Raw genomic sequence first — 17,289 nt, forward strand, 5'->3', positions numbered from 1 at the left:
GTTAATCGATTTTTGAAAGGAATCAATTCAGACAAGTTATCACTAAGTAATTGCACTACGATAAGAATTGAATGAAGTAGTAACTTTTATCATTTTTTTGACAACATCAAACATACTGTCACCAAAACGATGTCGCAAGTGTTTCAGACAATACGTTTTTTTTTTGCAAGAAATGTAATATCTTGATTCATATCCAAAATGCATCGATGAGTAGGTACCACACAAAAAACATTTCTTAGTAAGCAAAAAATATCAAAATATAATGTTTAACTTATTAGAAATTTTGTTATTTTATTTTCAACAACCTTTTATTACCCAGTATATCTTTATTTGGTTAATTTCTTCATAAAAATACTCAAATAAAATTGATTCATACTCCATGTAAAAATAAATTATTTCAAAAATTTTGATACCCCTTTTGGCTAACGTTGCGAAAACGCAACGTGAATTTTCTGGAAAACCAAAAGCTTTTCCAAATTTTTTTTTTCAGATTTCCTCTAATTGGGCCAAAAACAGATAGTGTGTCAAATTTCAAGTTTCTAAGTCAACTGGAAATGGGTTAAGTTTCAATAACATTTTTTTTATATAAAAAATATTTTACTGCAACAAATATTATTTAATGCAAATATTTTTCATTTGCAATAATTTTTTTTAATTCAATCTTTTTTTCGGTTGCAATAATTTTTTTTTAATGCAAGTTTTTTATCTGCAATAAATATTTTTTTTTTTTTAATTTTTAATGGAAAACAAATGCATTTAAAAAAAATAAAACTTCTTAGTAACTTCAAATAAAAATATATTTTCCAATTCTAACAAAATCAATGATATATAAAAACAAAAATAGTTCAGTTGCTGTAATACCTACTATGAATAGAATGCCATTACTGTCAAGGATATTTGGATTGGAATTCATAATGCATAAAAGATACACAACACATTCGCACTCAAGCTATTCATATTCATTGAAGCGTATTGACAAATACCAACACTGTAAATTCTTGCTTTTTATATTCTTTTCTATTTTCTTATTTCTTTTCTTCAGGTGATATTTGTGCAGTGATTTTTAAACCTTCCTTTGAGGAAAATTATTGACAGAAAAATGACAAAATCAGCTTTAAAATCGTTTTCTGATTGAAAGTGCGGATGTGGAAAATTCCAATGGAAAAATTGAAGGTAAATGGAACACGTTTTCCGGATATTATAAAGATTTACATATTATATTTTAAATTTCATTTTCTAGAAGACAGCAGACAGGGGTGTCTTGAATTGCGCCAGAGATCCAGCAGTTGGTTAAAGTATAAAGAAAACTGTACCTACAATATAATGGAAATTGTGACCTAATAACGTTAGTCTTCCTTAGGCAGTTTAAATAAATTTACATAATTTAAATATTGGTTTACTCAAATATTATGTAAACAATGACGCACTTTTATGAAATTTTATGAAAAAAATATTTCTCTTCTGCACAAAAAAGGCTTCTTCAAAATATTCTTGTTTGAAGTTACTACGTAGAAGCTTTTAGATGGTTGGTTATACAAAAGTATATTGAACAGCTGAAGATGTTTACAAAAATTATAAGGATTACCTAAGAACAATGTTGCTGCAAAACAATGATGAAAACATAAGTTGCAAAAATATTGCTTAATTTTGTTTGGCAATGAATGCAAAATTTTTGATTCATCAGATTAAGTTCGAAAAACAAAATTACAGCCAGTAACAATCTAGGGATTTCAGTCAATTATAACTACGGTAACCATCCGTCCCGGTTTACCCGGGACTGTCCCGTATTTTAACAGCTTGTCCCTGGTTTTTATTTAAGAAACCCGGGACGTATAAGTGTCCCGTATTTTGTAATTTGTCCCGTGATTGTCCCGTATTTGCATATTTTCTGATTTTTTTGTTCAAAATTTTAAAAGCTTTGTATGGAAAACAGCAAAAAACAGTGGTTGGTTGGATGGTTAAAATTTTTCTAATTTTTCCGATAAAAACAATTTCTTCACAGAGTCCTAGCGCTAGAACCGGTCTTAGTCCTAAAGTTAGTACTCAAATCGGTATCAACTCATTTCTTCACTCAAGTACTAAGCCCTAGAACTGTCAATTTAGGACCGAGTACTAGTTAGGACTCGGTACTAGCTAGCTCCTCAAAATCTGCTAGTACCTGGTTATTATACCAATCGTTAGGACTCAAATCGGTACCAAGTGATTTCTTCACACGAGTACTAAGGCCTAGTACTGTCAAATTGGTACCGATTTTTACTTAGGACTTCTTAAAAGTTAGAACCTAAAAATCGACAGTCTAGCGACGATTTGGTTGAATTTTTTGTATTTATTTCAAAATTTAACTAGCAGTTACGAGATTTGGTGACTTTTCAAATAGATACTTTTTGCTTTTATTGATTTTTATTCTGATTTTGGCATTTTTATAGAAATTGTGCCTTTTATATATATATATGTATTTTTTTTTGTTGAAGAAAATGGATTTAATTTTTGATGCACAGCTGGAAAATGACATCTATCCCGCAATTCAAAAAGTTGTGGGTAGACTTTTTAAACAAATTCAAAAAGTTGTGGGTAGACTTTTTAAACAAAAAAGTCGGAGCCTTTTATTTCTTCAAGTTATAGTTAATAACCCGACTCGCAACAATGACTTCTATGAGACATAATGACACAAAAAAAGACTGCGCTTTTAAAAACTGTTATTTTTATTGATATATATAAGTACAAACGTCTTAAACGCATACTATCTTTTTTTATTTCTTAAATTAATATAATTCTTCTTCCGGCAGGCGAGCGTCATAATTAATAGATCATGACATCCCATTTTTGATGGTGACACTTCTTGATAGAACTTGAATCTTGAATTTTAACTTTTTTTTATTTGCATTTTTTCTTGTTAGGTCTTCTTGCGTCATTATAATTTTTTTAAATTATTTTCTGAATGTTGATATCACTAAATTTAAACTTTTTTTGTCTATTTTCTTTTGTTTAATTTGCTGAATTATCAAAATAATATAATTAAAACATCAAAATATTGTCAAAATGACAGTTAGACCAGTTTTAGACGAATTAATTCTTAGGACTGCGTTGTAATTTTAGATCAGGTCCTATAAATGTGAAGAAAAGCTCAGGTCCTAACTTTTCGTTAGGACCGAGTACTAGTGCTAGGACCTGGTCTAGCTAGACCGGGTACTAGACTGACTTAGGACTCATGTGAAGAAATTGGCCGTAAGCCTAGTACGCTGCTGAAGCAAAACTAAAGTGTCGAAAGTCAAAAAATTCTCGATTGAAAACTCTCCAAATATTCTAACACAGTTAAGAATATCGTTGGTATAAAGCTGCGTAAATGTGCAACGAAAAGCTAAATTTTTGTATTTCCTTGAAAATTTTCGTTTCACCTCAAGACTAGGCTTTAGTTTTTAAATTTTTTTTTTCAATTATTTAGTTCCAGCGTGAATTGTCAAGTTGAAAAGCTATATCAGGAAAAGTTTTTTTTCGAATAATGAACAACATATGAAAGAGATTATTTTTAGGAAAATTGTTTGAAAACTCAATTCTTATAATATAATATTGATAATTTTCATATAATATGGAAGAAAACTCAGGTTTTGGTTATATTCAATCTAACATCGACTGGTTAAATGTTTTATTTTTAATAATAAATCGAATAATTTAAAAAAATAACTATTTTGCAAAAATCAAAAAGAAGCTGAATTAAGCAGAATACTATGTTTTAAATTCATATATACCAATTTTAAGAAGAAAAATATTTCCTCTTAGGTGAATAAAACTTAATCTTTTCTATTTAATGAATCCTAGTACCACAGGCAAAAACACTCTCGTATACACACTATCGTACTAAACTTTAACCCAAACCATACGCATTCATCTATGTTATGTATTATTCATGATCTATCATTAGGATTATCCTTGGCTTACAAAAATATAAAAAAGAAAAACAACATGTAAAATAGTTTTGTTTTATATCTTTCCTTAAAACTCATATAATTTCTAACAATGTATACTTCAGCCATCAAGTTTAATGCAATTTGGCTTTGTTATATTCCTAGCTCTGGCTTTTTGTTCACTTTTGCTTGATGAAAAGCTTCTTGAGTTATAAATTTGTGTAGTTTTTTGCCTGAACTATCAACTCAAAATTAAGTTATAATAAAACACCGATTTGCAGAAGATCCTGAGGTTTTGTCTAGAACTATCTACACTAACTTAAATTTTTGTATTTATTATTTTTTTTATGGTATGCTCATAAAAACAAAATCTGCAAATTATTCTTTTTCTTATGTTATATGATTGTTTTAAAAAGCAGAAGAAATATTTTATGGTTGTAAGCCATAAACCATTGCTTTAACTAATACACACATGCAATAGAAGTTAAAGAGTACATTTTATAAAAGTTTCAATTTTCATTATTTCGAAGGGGATTTTGTGTGTTTTTTTTTTTTTTTTTCTTTTCTAAAGACGACAAGACAATTTATATCATATTAAACATTTTTTCTCCGGGGTGCATGTTATATAAAAATTCGAATTTGTTTTGGTAGTCTTTGGCTGTTAGAGCTCCATCAGGAAAGTTTGTTGAAAACTTTGGTGACATAATGTGGTTGAGTATTATTTTTTGTGTGCGTTTTATTTTGATTTTTTACTTGTGGTTGTTTGTGAATAAGTTTTAAGTGGGTATTTGAAAAGTTTATACCTTAGACAAAACGTTTAACCAAGATCAAAAAGCAAACAAAAAAAAAATACACTTCTTATCAATGCAAAAAGAGAAATTTCTTTGTTCTAAACTAAGCAGCTAATGTTTGAATGATTTTGTTTTAATTCAATTTTAAAACAAAAAAATATAAACGACATTTTAGACACTTACCTAATTTTGTCATTATACCCAAAGGTTGTGTTTGCATGTGATGAAGTAAGAGAAAACTTGGTAAAATTGTTGGATGATGTACGAAAATGTAATTTTACGTAGAAGTTTACTATATCACAAAATTCGTTTTAAGATTTTAAGAAAAAAAAATGTTTGTTAACATGTTGAAGGAATCAGATGCCAAGAACAAGGATTGCAAATTCAAAACTCTGTGTTTTTATTATTGCAATGACTAATACTTGTAATAGAGTATTAAAATTCAAAATCATTTGAACGATATTTTTAATTTTAATTTTTTGAAAATTTAAAAGAGTTTAATTGATTAAAACACTCAATCTCAAAATTAGACACTTGAAAAGATAGTATGTAGCTGAAAATTGGTATATTTCCATTACTAACTATAGGAATGCCTCACATATTTTCACCAGTACCTAATGCGTCAGTTGCAAAAATAGAATTTAAATATCGTCCTAATTTTTGAATGCATTCATTTGGAATTTCAGAAGAGTTGAATGTTGAAAATTTATTAATATAGGTATAGGATACTTTCAAAACACACACAAAATGTGGGCATGAACGTAGGCATGCCAAATGCATTGTGTTTCCACAATATTTTGGACACAATTACTTTAGCTTTCAGCATACTATATCCAACAGTAAAAGAAGAGAGAGATAGAGATTATATTTATTTTTGTAGGATGTTTTTATGGGAGCATAAATATTATTTTCAGAAGAAGAAGGTATGAAGGCATTTCATTTCATATTTATCCTGTGCAGTAAAATTAATATCTTCCTTTGAAAAGTTTCAGCTTTGGAGATGTGCCTGAAATATTAATATTTTGAACGTTCTCCATAGAATTACGAGCTTGTAATTGTTGAATTAAAATCTCTTTGTTCACAAATTGGGTTATAAATTTTTCCACTAGACAAATATGCACTCAGAAGGATATTTAATAATAACATCCTTGATTAGGTTGCATGTTTTCGTTGTTGTTCATTTGCAAGAATCTTTTTGTGTGCATCTGATTAATTGGTATCTAGATTCCTCACAGATGGTTGTATGGAATTAACTACGTTATTAACAGTTTTATGTATGCAAAAAGTAAAAGGTTATTCATTTTAATTTATGTATAACATTGAAGAGCTTAATATTTCTTGAGTGGGAATATCTCTAATAAATTTGTTAAAACCATTTAAATAATAAAACACGTTAAACACGTAAGTATCAGCTACCTACTCTATATAGAATACATCCGACGATATATCCAAGTTTGTTTTGTTTTTTTTTTTTTTTTTTCAATATCATCAATATGGAAAAACTAATTATACAAAATTATGTAGGTACCCAAAATATTGTTCTAAAAATTTTAAATTTGTTGGTAACAATGTCATTATGCATTCTATCAGGACGTTTTTAATTTGTTGAACATTTTGTTCAGGCTTGTTTATGAATCCATAACTTGACATTATTACAGACAAAAAATTTACAGACAGTTTTGTTTGCAGGATAAAAGTTATTATTATTTTATATTTTGATATCTTTTGCTATTCTCTCTAAGCCAGAAAAAAACATTAATTAATTAATTTGCTTAATATCGATACCTTCCCGTAAGAATGTATTAAGCGACATTTTTAAAATTGTTCAAGAAACGAAAAAACGTCTCATTTATTTATTTATTCGTGTATTTTATTGGAAGGAACACATTTCGAAAGGGATTTTTAGAATACAAAACTTGACATCATTACAAAAACGAAATTTTAACCAGATAAGAAGTTTTAGTCGCTTAGTACATTTTTGCGGTCAAGACATTGGCTTAAAAAATTGTGTCGCTTAATCCTTTTTTAATTTTTTCTGACAAACAATAAAATAAATATGGGAAGAAAACAGTAGCCTACTTCACAGAAAAATAGAAAAATATCAAAGAATGGTTATCTTTGATTTTAAATTTTTTTTTATGAAGTAGACTGCTGTTTTTTGGAGTGTTATAAGCGAGTGGGAAAACTTGGCGGTTGCTACAATTTTATTTTCTCCATAACTTCTTTTCCATATATGATAGGACAGCCAAACCCAGACCAAAACGTGGCTCATAACTCATAGTATAGTTCTTCATCAAAAAGTCATTTTCGAAAAAAGTGTCGCTTAATACATTCTTACGGGAAGGTATCGATATAATCTGTAACATAACAACAAAATACCGAATTAACCAAACAACACATAAATGTCAAACATTCTTCCTGTTTTAACTCTATTTCCATAGACTTCTTATTAAACATTTAACATATTATTGTATACCTATGTACTTTTATTAAAATTCCATAAATATCATTGAAAAATGTTAATTTACCACCTTTATGTTTACGAAGAATTTTCAAATGAATTCATGTTTATTTTATTGTGTTAACATTTTACCCACGCCTACTTTATTTATTTAAGGAAACTTCCTTGAAAATTCAGCATTCATAACATAATTTTCCTTTGGATATAGATATTTACCTTTGGTTATTCGTTGTGTGTTAAAGAAAATACAAATGTACACAACACACATTTGTTTATGAATTTAATATGCAATAATGTTTACTTTTTGGTTGAATAGTTTAATTGTATTTTCATTTTGTTAGGGGTGCAGAAATTTGTTTCCGTATAATATTGTTTAGGTATAAAAACATAAGTTCGGTTTTGTGTGTATTTCTTTTGATAATATTAATACATACGATACATATTGGGAATTCCAAGAAAAGGATGACAATATAGAATTTAACCTCATTAAAATTAAATTAATAAGGAGTATAATTGATTTAAAATAATGCATTTAGAAAATTAAATGCTATATCCAGAAATAGAATCTGAGTTTTTCAATGACAGTAATTTTAGAAGGAACGGAATAATTAAAATTCAGTTATTGACTAAAACTTTCAGATATCAGATGTCTAAGTTAGCACAACATTTTCTAAAATATTAATTTTCTGTCAATGCAAGAAAAATGCATTATTTCTGCTCTGGGTATCGGGGTCTTCATATACATAGCTTAATTTTTTTTTTTTTCTTCACTTACTCGACTTTACATAGATATGACCTCAAGTGAAACGTGACAACCGAACAAAAATTCCACATTAAGATTAATATTATAAACTTGATAAAAATAAACTGCATGAAAAGGTTTGCATATAAAAAAATTTTTTGTTAAAGTACATTAATCAAAGCATAAAAATATTTAGCAACCCGTTTTTAAAGTTTTAAGGATGTAATTTAAAAAAAAAATTAAATAACATAAAATTGCTCTTTTTTGTACCATTTTTTGTCAACATCTAAAATTAAAGTTTCAACAATACTGTCATGTTTTTGAAAAATTGGTTAAAAAAAATCAATTTTCTTAATCATCCGAAAAAATCCTTTTAATTTGATGATGCGATGTACATATATTTAAGCTATATAAAATCTTTCTATACAAAATATGTTTGAAATTGATCAACCCGTTTAGAATAAAATCAGAAATAAAAAACAACAGTTCTATACTATCTGTCAAAAATGATTTTTGAACTTTTTTCATTAAAAGATAAACCTTGTCTAAAATGATTAAGATATGAGTTTTTATTCCAATATCATAGAAGCTATTTTTTTACTGAATTAAACTTTTTTCAAAATCTGTGCATGGTCGGTACCCCTATTTTTGGCAGGTATCAAAAATTATTTCCAAAACTCCCCCTAGATATTCTCTAAAAAATTAAACATACAGACAGACAAAATTGCTTGTCCACTTTTTCGCATTTTGTATCATCTTAATGTCATGTTTAATTGTCATCTAAAATTCGATTTTAATCAAAATTGTTAGAGTCGTTCAGGAACCGATATTTTAGTCCTAAAAATATAATTTAAATTGCCCCTTGGGAATCTTCCAGAGCTCAACCAAAACAACTAAGGTTGAAGAAATATTCGCATTCGCAGCTTTCTCATTTCTTTCATGGCCAAAAATAGAGTTCGGTTTGATTTATTTAATAACTTTGGCTCTTCAGAAAAGACTTTGTTTCATTTAAACACGCAATAAAGCCCTTTAAATATATGAACACAAATGTAAACATTTTATCCCACAAAAGGCTGAGAGTCGATTGCATATTAATAACTTGCACTTCCCTTTTCTTACCAAAAGCCAATTTTCGTATATAATTTTTTCACAGTCTTACATACTATCTCCTCTAATAGTTTTATCGTTCTTTGATTTTGTTTTGCCTGATTTAATCAATGTTTCTTTAAAGTAAAAAATATTCATTAATATTTTCAACAAAATAAAAATTCATTGTCACTCACTATCACCAATCATATCCCTTCAACCCATAAAAGTTAATAATAACGAATAAGGATAATAGCACTTTTCTAATACTAGACTTAAGACAAACATTGAAGTCATAAAGGACTATTTAAACTTTCTATGAATTTCACGGAGGGGGGAAGACAACAATTTTCAAAAAACCTACTTCTAATAAACATATTTCTAATTTTTATTTTTCTGTTTTTGACATTTGAGATCCTTGTAATGGTTTTGTTTTCTTTTATTTCAAAAGGATTTTTTTTTTTTCGAAGTGGGGCTGTGGTATTCTGCCAATACCATTTATCGGTATTTTCTACTTCCACACCCAAAAATGGGCTCTTACAGTTATTATTATAGTAATTGAAAGTTCTTTTTAAGGATTTACCACACCCCAACAGACGGTTTTAAAGTGTTTAGCTATTTGGCTTGTTTTGAAAGGATACAATCCAATTGAATTCAATTCCATTAACAAATTGAATATCGATTTATTACAAATAAGTGAAGATAATAGGGTTCTTTGTGTCACTTCATACTTTGTAGTTTGTATAGTTGGTCAATACATTTTTAAATTATTAAATAAGAGAGTGTGATATTCAATAATATAAATAAAGAAAGAAACTAACATTAATGGCTTTAATTTTATGTTTTGATATTTCAATGTAACGGAACGACACCTAAAATCAACACTACTGAAAAAATACTTGTATAGCAAAAGAATTTTCTGATTGTGCAGAAAAACCATTTGTGGCAATCGTATTTTAATCAAAGCCTATAAATCTATTTCAATGGAGTTGATGGAACTATATTCGGGAATGTTCTAAATAGTTTTAACAATAAAAGTTATTTGTTAAAGTTCTTAAAGAACATCAGCCAAAACAGCCCTTCTTTTTAAATATAATTTTAATCCTCGCTGCTCAGACTAACTAAAACGTGACATTTTTCCTAACACTTTGCATCTCAAAATATTCATTCACTGCCAAAAATAGCTGAGTTTTAACATCACGAATCGTTTTGAAAATGAGAAGAACAAAGGGCGTAGTGCCAATGCTTTACATGTTAGATCCATTCTATGCAAAAATAAGCCTCCTACAAAGCACATTTTGGATGATAAGATTATGTATGTTTGTGTGGATATGGATACCCCTTTGGTTGGTACAACTTAAAATACATATACAAAAAGGATCTTTGGAGAAAGAGACCAGAGTTACGGAAATGGAAATAACCTCTTAAAAAGGGTTCGTTGACATTTCAAGGATTAACATGTGTACTAGGAACATGTGAATGTATATCTTTAAATAAATTATGTATGTATATTTAGACATTTTAAATTTTTACTTCAGATTTTGCTTTGAGAGTCTCATGATAAAGTGGCTCTGGTAGGTACCTACTTAACATTGTTTATAACTCACTCTCTCTTTTAAGCTTTTATTATAAATAATTGGTCATATCTCAGGCATTAATGAACTGATTTGAAAAATTCAAAAACTTGCTTGTCTTGCTAGACATCAATTATAATATTTACGAATTTTGTTTAAAACGACACTTACCGATTTTGAGATAGTTCCTTTTGTTTATAAAATTTCATGAATTTGCAAAAACTAACATTGCAGCTAGATTTATCATCCCCAAAAACATATAAAAACACTCCCATATTGCGTTGATCTTAAAATCTATAATCAAAGCGGGTATAAAGTTTAAGCTGAGTAGGGGTATAGTTTTTTCAAATTAACTCGAAAAATATAGGTCATATAGAAAAATTTATTAAGTCAAAAGTTATAGAAAATAAAATTTTCTACAAGTTTTACACATTTAATTTTTGTCAAAAATCAAAAATGGCCGAGTTATTCACTAAAACGTATTCTACCTTTAATCCAAGATGGCGGCTTAAGCACAAGGTCGATTTTCCCGAAAAACTGGTTTGAAGCTCCCAGTGATCCCCTCTATCATCCTATAAAAAAAAATTGCACGATCTAATTATTTCCATTTCAGCTTAATTTTTTATTCCTCTTGTTGACTAACTCCTAATTCTGTGTCTTATATAAACTCCTGCTCAAAATTAACGCACACATTTTTCGTCTGAAGTTATACCCCTGCATCTTATTTTAAAAGGCTTTAAAATTCTTTGGTGCATTTTTTTGTTTTTTGTTATTGTTTAGCAAGTCGAAAAAACGCTAAACTGCAACAGTATTATCAACCAAAAAAAAGATAAACCAAATTTAACAATTCAAGGTCTGAAAACTGATTATAAAATAATTTGTATTTTTAAGAAGAAAAATTAAAAAAAAATGGAAGCGGTTGACGGTTCTTTCCCATAATTGTATGCAATACTTGGTATAGTCTCCTCTAGCGCATATGACAACCTGGAGTTCCACTAATTAACTTTTGAAGGTTTTGTTTTAACACTTCTTTCACTGAAGTTTTCAGTTGATCAAGACTGCTTGGAGGTGGATTTCGGTCGCGAATGCATCTTTTCAATATTTCCTACACATGTTCTATTGAATTCAAATCCAGATTTCTGTGTGGTTAATCCGAAGCTGGAATATTAAAATCTTGAAGATATTCTCAAACTACTCTAGCATGCATTATCGTGCATCAGACTAAACTGTGGACCAAATCTAGGGGTGATTGGAACCAGATGCTGTTCGAGGGCATCAGTCAAGTATTTTTGGGTACTTAACTTAGGTCTAGAAAGGCTCGCTAACTCCGTAGGTGTTGTAAAGCAGATTTAACTCCATGAAATTTTATGACTCTTCTTTAAAAGGCTCGCGGGTTAACAGACAGACTTCAGCAAATCTCTCCCCAAATCTTCCCGACAAACATATTATTCCATACCTTTAATTTATGATACTATTGTCTCATTTGAGAAAATAACCATGATGCTGTGGCATAAAGTAATAGCAGGACTTTACTTTAAAATAAATAGGATGTGCGTTCAATTTGAGCAGGAGTATATTTATGTAGATTTTCAACATCGACTACATTAGTATTTTATGTCGCTTGAATATTTATTCAACTAATTTTGCCGAAAGTACAGAGTTAATCTTTTGATTTTATATTTACATTCAGTTCCTAACTTTTTGCGGGGGTAACAGGTTAAATTCGTTAAGGTGTATCGGATTCTGGAATTGAAGAAAGATTTCTAATCTAATCTTAACTTTTCAAATGTCAGCTTTATTTCATTATGCATATGAAAACCAACTTAGTTGACAATAAACTTTGAGAGATTACACTGGTCAACAAGGTTTTTGTTACACACTCCAAGATATACTTTTCTATAGGTTTTTTGGGTGCTGAGCTCGAATCCGAAGTCAGAACAATTCTATCACATCACGTTTTTGAGATAATAACGTAAGAAAATCGAGAATGCCGCTTTTTACCAGTTTTCGAGGTTATTTCTTAGCGTTTGGTTATTTGTTAACCAAATTGATCTCATGTAACCAAAAGTATCTAGGTAAATTAATTGGAAAATGAATTTTAATACTTACATACATATATTGATTTCATTTAGTAAATTTTGTTAGTGATTACAAAATTGGAAGTCGAAAATCTTTGAAGAGGGCCTGTCAAGTCTAAAGGATATAATTTTATTAACAAAGTTGACTTGTGTGCTTCCCTTAAATGATCATTAAGGAAGCTGTTTTGCTAATAAATGAAAAATCAAGAAACTTTTCTCAAACACTAAGCAACCCAGTAGCAACTTTAATCCCTATTAAAATCTTCTTTTTTTTATACGAGCTTTCATAAGTATTTTTCTTTTTTTTTTTGTAGAATATCCTGTTCCTTTCTTTTTATTTTACTTCTAAAGCATTATTAAATCTCACCTGAATAAATCTCGATAGGGTAAATACTTCTTAAGAATAAACAAATAAAGCGATTGAAAAAGAAAAACATTTTTTATAGTCGATTCACAACAAAAGAATTTACATAAGTTCTTTTGTAATTTTTTTGTTTTCTTTTCTGAAGAAAAAAAATAAAATTAATCTCAACAATACAATTCCTTAAAGCTTCCATTGTTAGGATAAGTTTAAAATCCTTATGCATTTAAGTACCTTGATTCCTTAAATTTGTTCAATTTAAAACAGGGGAAGAAAAGATGAAATTGAAGTGTAAGAAAAATATTTCTTTAAAATCAATTTAATATTTTATTAAAAAATTATACCAAAGGAACCTAAGTAATGTCTTTAATTGATTAGAGAAAAATGGTTGTCTGAAATACTAAACTTGAAATCTCTGATTTCAGATTAAATTCAAGCCAAGAAAGTATTTAATTGAGGGTCAAATATAAATAGAATAAACAAGGAAACTTTCAAAGCAACAAAACTTAAAAACTCCAATAAAAAAAACAAGATATTAGCAGATTATTTAATTTTGGATCGATTGACTTCAAACTTGCTATGTAGCAGTTTTTGGAGACTCTCCAGAGGGGTTTTTGGAATTAATTTTTTTGGACCAAAAATAACGGTACCTGTCATACAAAAATTTCGGAAAAGTTTAATTTCACGAAAACGGCTCCAACGATTTTGTTAAAAAAATTAAAATGTTAGTTTTTAAACAAGGTCTATCTTTTGAAGGAAAAAAAAAATTTTGAAAATCATTATTAACGGACCGCTTTTTTCAAATTGGATTTTCTGCAAAACTGCCTATTGTATTTCAACGAAATTTTTTTATACAAAAGCATTTATATACTTTAAAAAATATAAACCAAAAATAAAATTTAAAAAAAAAATAATTTTTGGATTTTTAAAAAAATTTAAAATTTTTTTTTTTGAAAAATCAAATTTTCGAAAACGGGACATTAAATTTTCTTGAAATTTTGTTTTTAGATGTTGATTATTGATTTCTACAAAATTTCATACTAATTTTATTTTAAAACTTTTTTTCAAAAACTATTTAGGTTTAAAAAAAAGAGTGTGTGTACACATGTACACGCGACTGAAGTTATACTTCTCATTCAGTATATGTAAATGAATTTCATTTGAAATTTTTAATTTCTATTATTAAATTAATTAATCCACACTTCGTTTGTTTACATTTTTATCAAGAGTGAACAATAAATTAATTCTTTCATCCTCCTTGCGTCCATGTAGTTTTCAGTTTATTCTGTGAAATTTACTCATGTTGTGCGGTTCAGAACGTACGGTATATGGTTAACGAAAGTAAATGAATTGCGCATAAAATGTGCGATATGGTAATTTTATGAGAATTGTGTGTGCTTCAGCACTAGTAGTAGCAATATGGAACTTGCAGGGTTGCTACAAAGCTTAAAAGTTAGCTGAGCTCAGCTCACAGCTCAGCTCAAATTTTGAGCTAGCTCACTTTTGAGCTATGTACCATAGCTCAGCTCACTTGAGCTGAGCTGAAAGTGAGCTGAGCTGATGGTTGAGCTGAGCTGTTTTGTGAACTGAGCTGTCGGTGAGCTGAGCTGTTGGGTGAGCTAAGGTAAAGTGAGCTGAGCTGAGCTGTGATGGGTGAGAGGATACATTGATTTTTATTTGGAAAGTATAATGAAATATGAAGATATTTTAAACTTTTATAAAACACCATAGCTTAAGATGTTTGGTTCTAGTTATTAATGGAATTATTTTAACACATGGATATTTTTATAAATAAAACAAATAACTTTACGTGATCTTTTTCTTGGTTTTTTTAATAGTAAATATTTTTCTATTTTTTTAGTAAAATATTTCTTTTTTTATCATAAAAAAAATTCCGGTACAATCCGGGTTTTCGACTTTTTTCAAAATTCCGAGAAAATCGCCTTTGAAAGTTGAGGTAAAATTTTTTTTCGAAAAATCACCGAATCTTTGAACGCTCCTAGAAGCTTAACCGCTTGAGAGCAATTTTTGGGAGTGATGCCAAATGATAGCTCATGTCATGGGCCTACGCTTTGCACATTATCAGATTTTTAAAAAATCGCCTTTAATGTTAAACCGCCACATCATGCCTATTTTTTCAGAATCGTGCCTATTTTTTTTTTACTTTTAAGTTCTCCTGGTTTGAGAACGCGTGGACCTACAGGGATGGGATTTGTACCCAAATGTAGGTTAGAGTCCCCGCTACCTTTTTGGCATCAAAAAATTTTTTTCCATTTTCTTCAAAATTCCGAGATATAGGCCTTGGAAGTTTTGGCGCTCACTTTCAGCTCAGCTCAAATTTGAACTGAGCTGTGAGCTGAGCTGAAATGTGAGCTTTTTGCAACCCTGGCAACTTGCCACATGGAAATTACCACATGCAACTTGCCACATGCAACTTGCCACACGCAACTTGCCACATACAACTTGCCACATGCAACTTGCCACATGAAACATGTAACTTGCAACGTGTTGTGTGTTTTATGTTTGCCGTACTGCGGCGTACTAAAGTACTGCCTACTCTAAATGTGAAACGACAGCCCTGCTACCCAGGGTGATCGCGTCATAATCCCTTTGACATTCTTGTCAAAAAGTAAATTTTCATACCCACCCTCCCATAAGAAGTATAACTTCAAAAATTAGTTTTTAAAAAACGGCTCTAATTTTTTTTTTTTCTAAAAATGCACCTTAATATATCAAATAAAACTGCGTACTTGCTTTGTGGGGTGATTTGATTTCAAATATTGCTTTATTTTTTTGAAAAATGAATTTTGTTTTTTTTTTATTTGTTTTTTGTTTTTATATACCTACATTTCCCAAGTTTCTATATAAAAAGTCTTAAAAACTTAAGCAATTTGAACTCTAAGAGCAAGTTCGTGCGATCCAGTCGTGCATTTTATTTCTCAACGATGGCATTCACTCACTCAGCATTCACAGCAATAAATTTGTATTTAAATTCCGATTAGCTTTTCATCGTTTATTTTCTCCATTCTTGGACAGAAATTATTGGCCATTCATTCCACCAGAAACAAAATTCTGTTAAAGTCCTACATTCCATCTCATTGACGAACATCATTTGAATTTAATGGTTTCACAGCATACGGAACGTCAGACGTCACAAATTTCTAACAATACCACCAAATGATATCTAATGTCTGTGAATCCCAGAAGAGAATTACAATGCCACATTGATGGAAAGGACATCAGATAAGAAGGAAGTCCTTTTGGGAGCACAAAACGATGTAGAGGTTTATGGCTGCGTTAGGCGTTCACAGATAAGAGAGAAGTTCATTTATTATTGATTTTTTTTCTTTGATATGTATTACAACGTGACCTTATGGTAATATTGTCAGTTTCAGTTGAACTTGAAAGTAGGTTATCGGCAATCTTGATAAAAAGAATGACTTCCGTTTGTTCAAAAAAAATTTTAGGAGGAAGTTAACTTGCGTATGTTTTGAGCAAATTTAATATTATTCAATTTAGTTAAGTATCTACTTCTATAAGGAGAACAACATAATTTCTTAAACTCATTTAAGGCAGTTTAAGAGGGAAGCTGTAGTGACATTAAACTTGAAGACCCATTTGCTCATACGAAACTAAAGCGTTTATATTCAACATAAGCATGACGATGTACACAGAAGTAGAATATAAAGCTTTTATTATAAAAATAAATATTGAAGTTTCGTATTTTAGAAAAAGGACATCTTCAGGAGATTATTTTTACATTTCAGAAACCATCCTTGTGTTGACAATATATCTCCCTTACTAAACTTTTTCTCAAGCATTGAAAGTCAAATAAGAAAACGGAACTCACATTTGAAACAAATCGAATTTGAAAATATTTTCGGCAAAGTTCAGTTTTTGATTAATATTCAGTTTTTGAATAATTTTAGTTCTTTCCAGTCTTTAAGCTATTCCTGGGTAACAAAATGTATTTATAAACTTGATTTTATATTATTTGCATAATTGATGATCACATTTTTAAATAAATTTGGAATCCAAAAATATAAATTCGTTGCATATTAAAATTCTAATTTTAGACGGAAGTAAAATATAAAATCATTTAGTTATGCTCCAATTGATTGGTGAGATTTTATACATACACCCACTGATTTCGCATACAAAATACATGAATGATTTTATTATTATCTGAATAATGATTTCATTTGAGGTAAATTATCATTTATATTTTAGTTGATTTATTTTGAATTTGACTTCCTGTCAGTATTAATCAATTTTATCAAATTGGAAGGAAGCA

Source organism: Episyrphus balteatus, chromosome 3 (assembly GCF_945859705.1).
Source record: "Episyrphus balteatus chromosome 3, idEpiBalt1.1, whole genome shotgun sequence".
NCBI classification, from domain to species: domain Eukaryota; kingdom Metazoa; phylum Arthropoda; class Insecta; order Diptera; family Syrphidae; genus Episyrphus; species Episyrphus balteatus.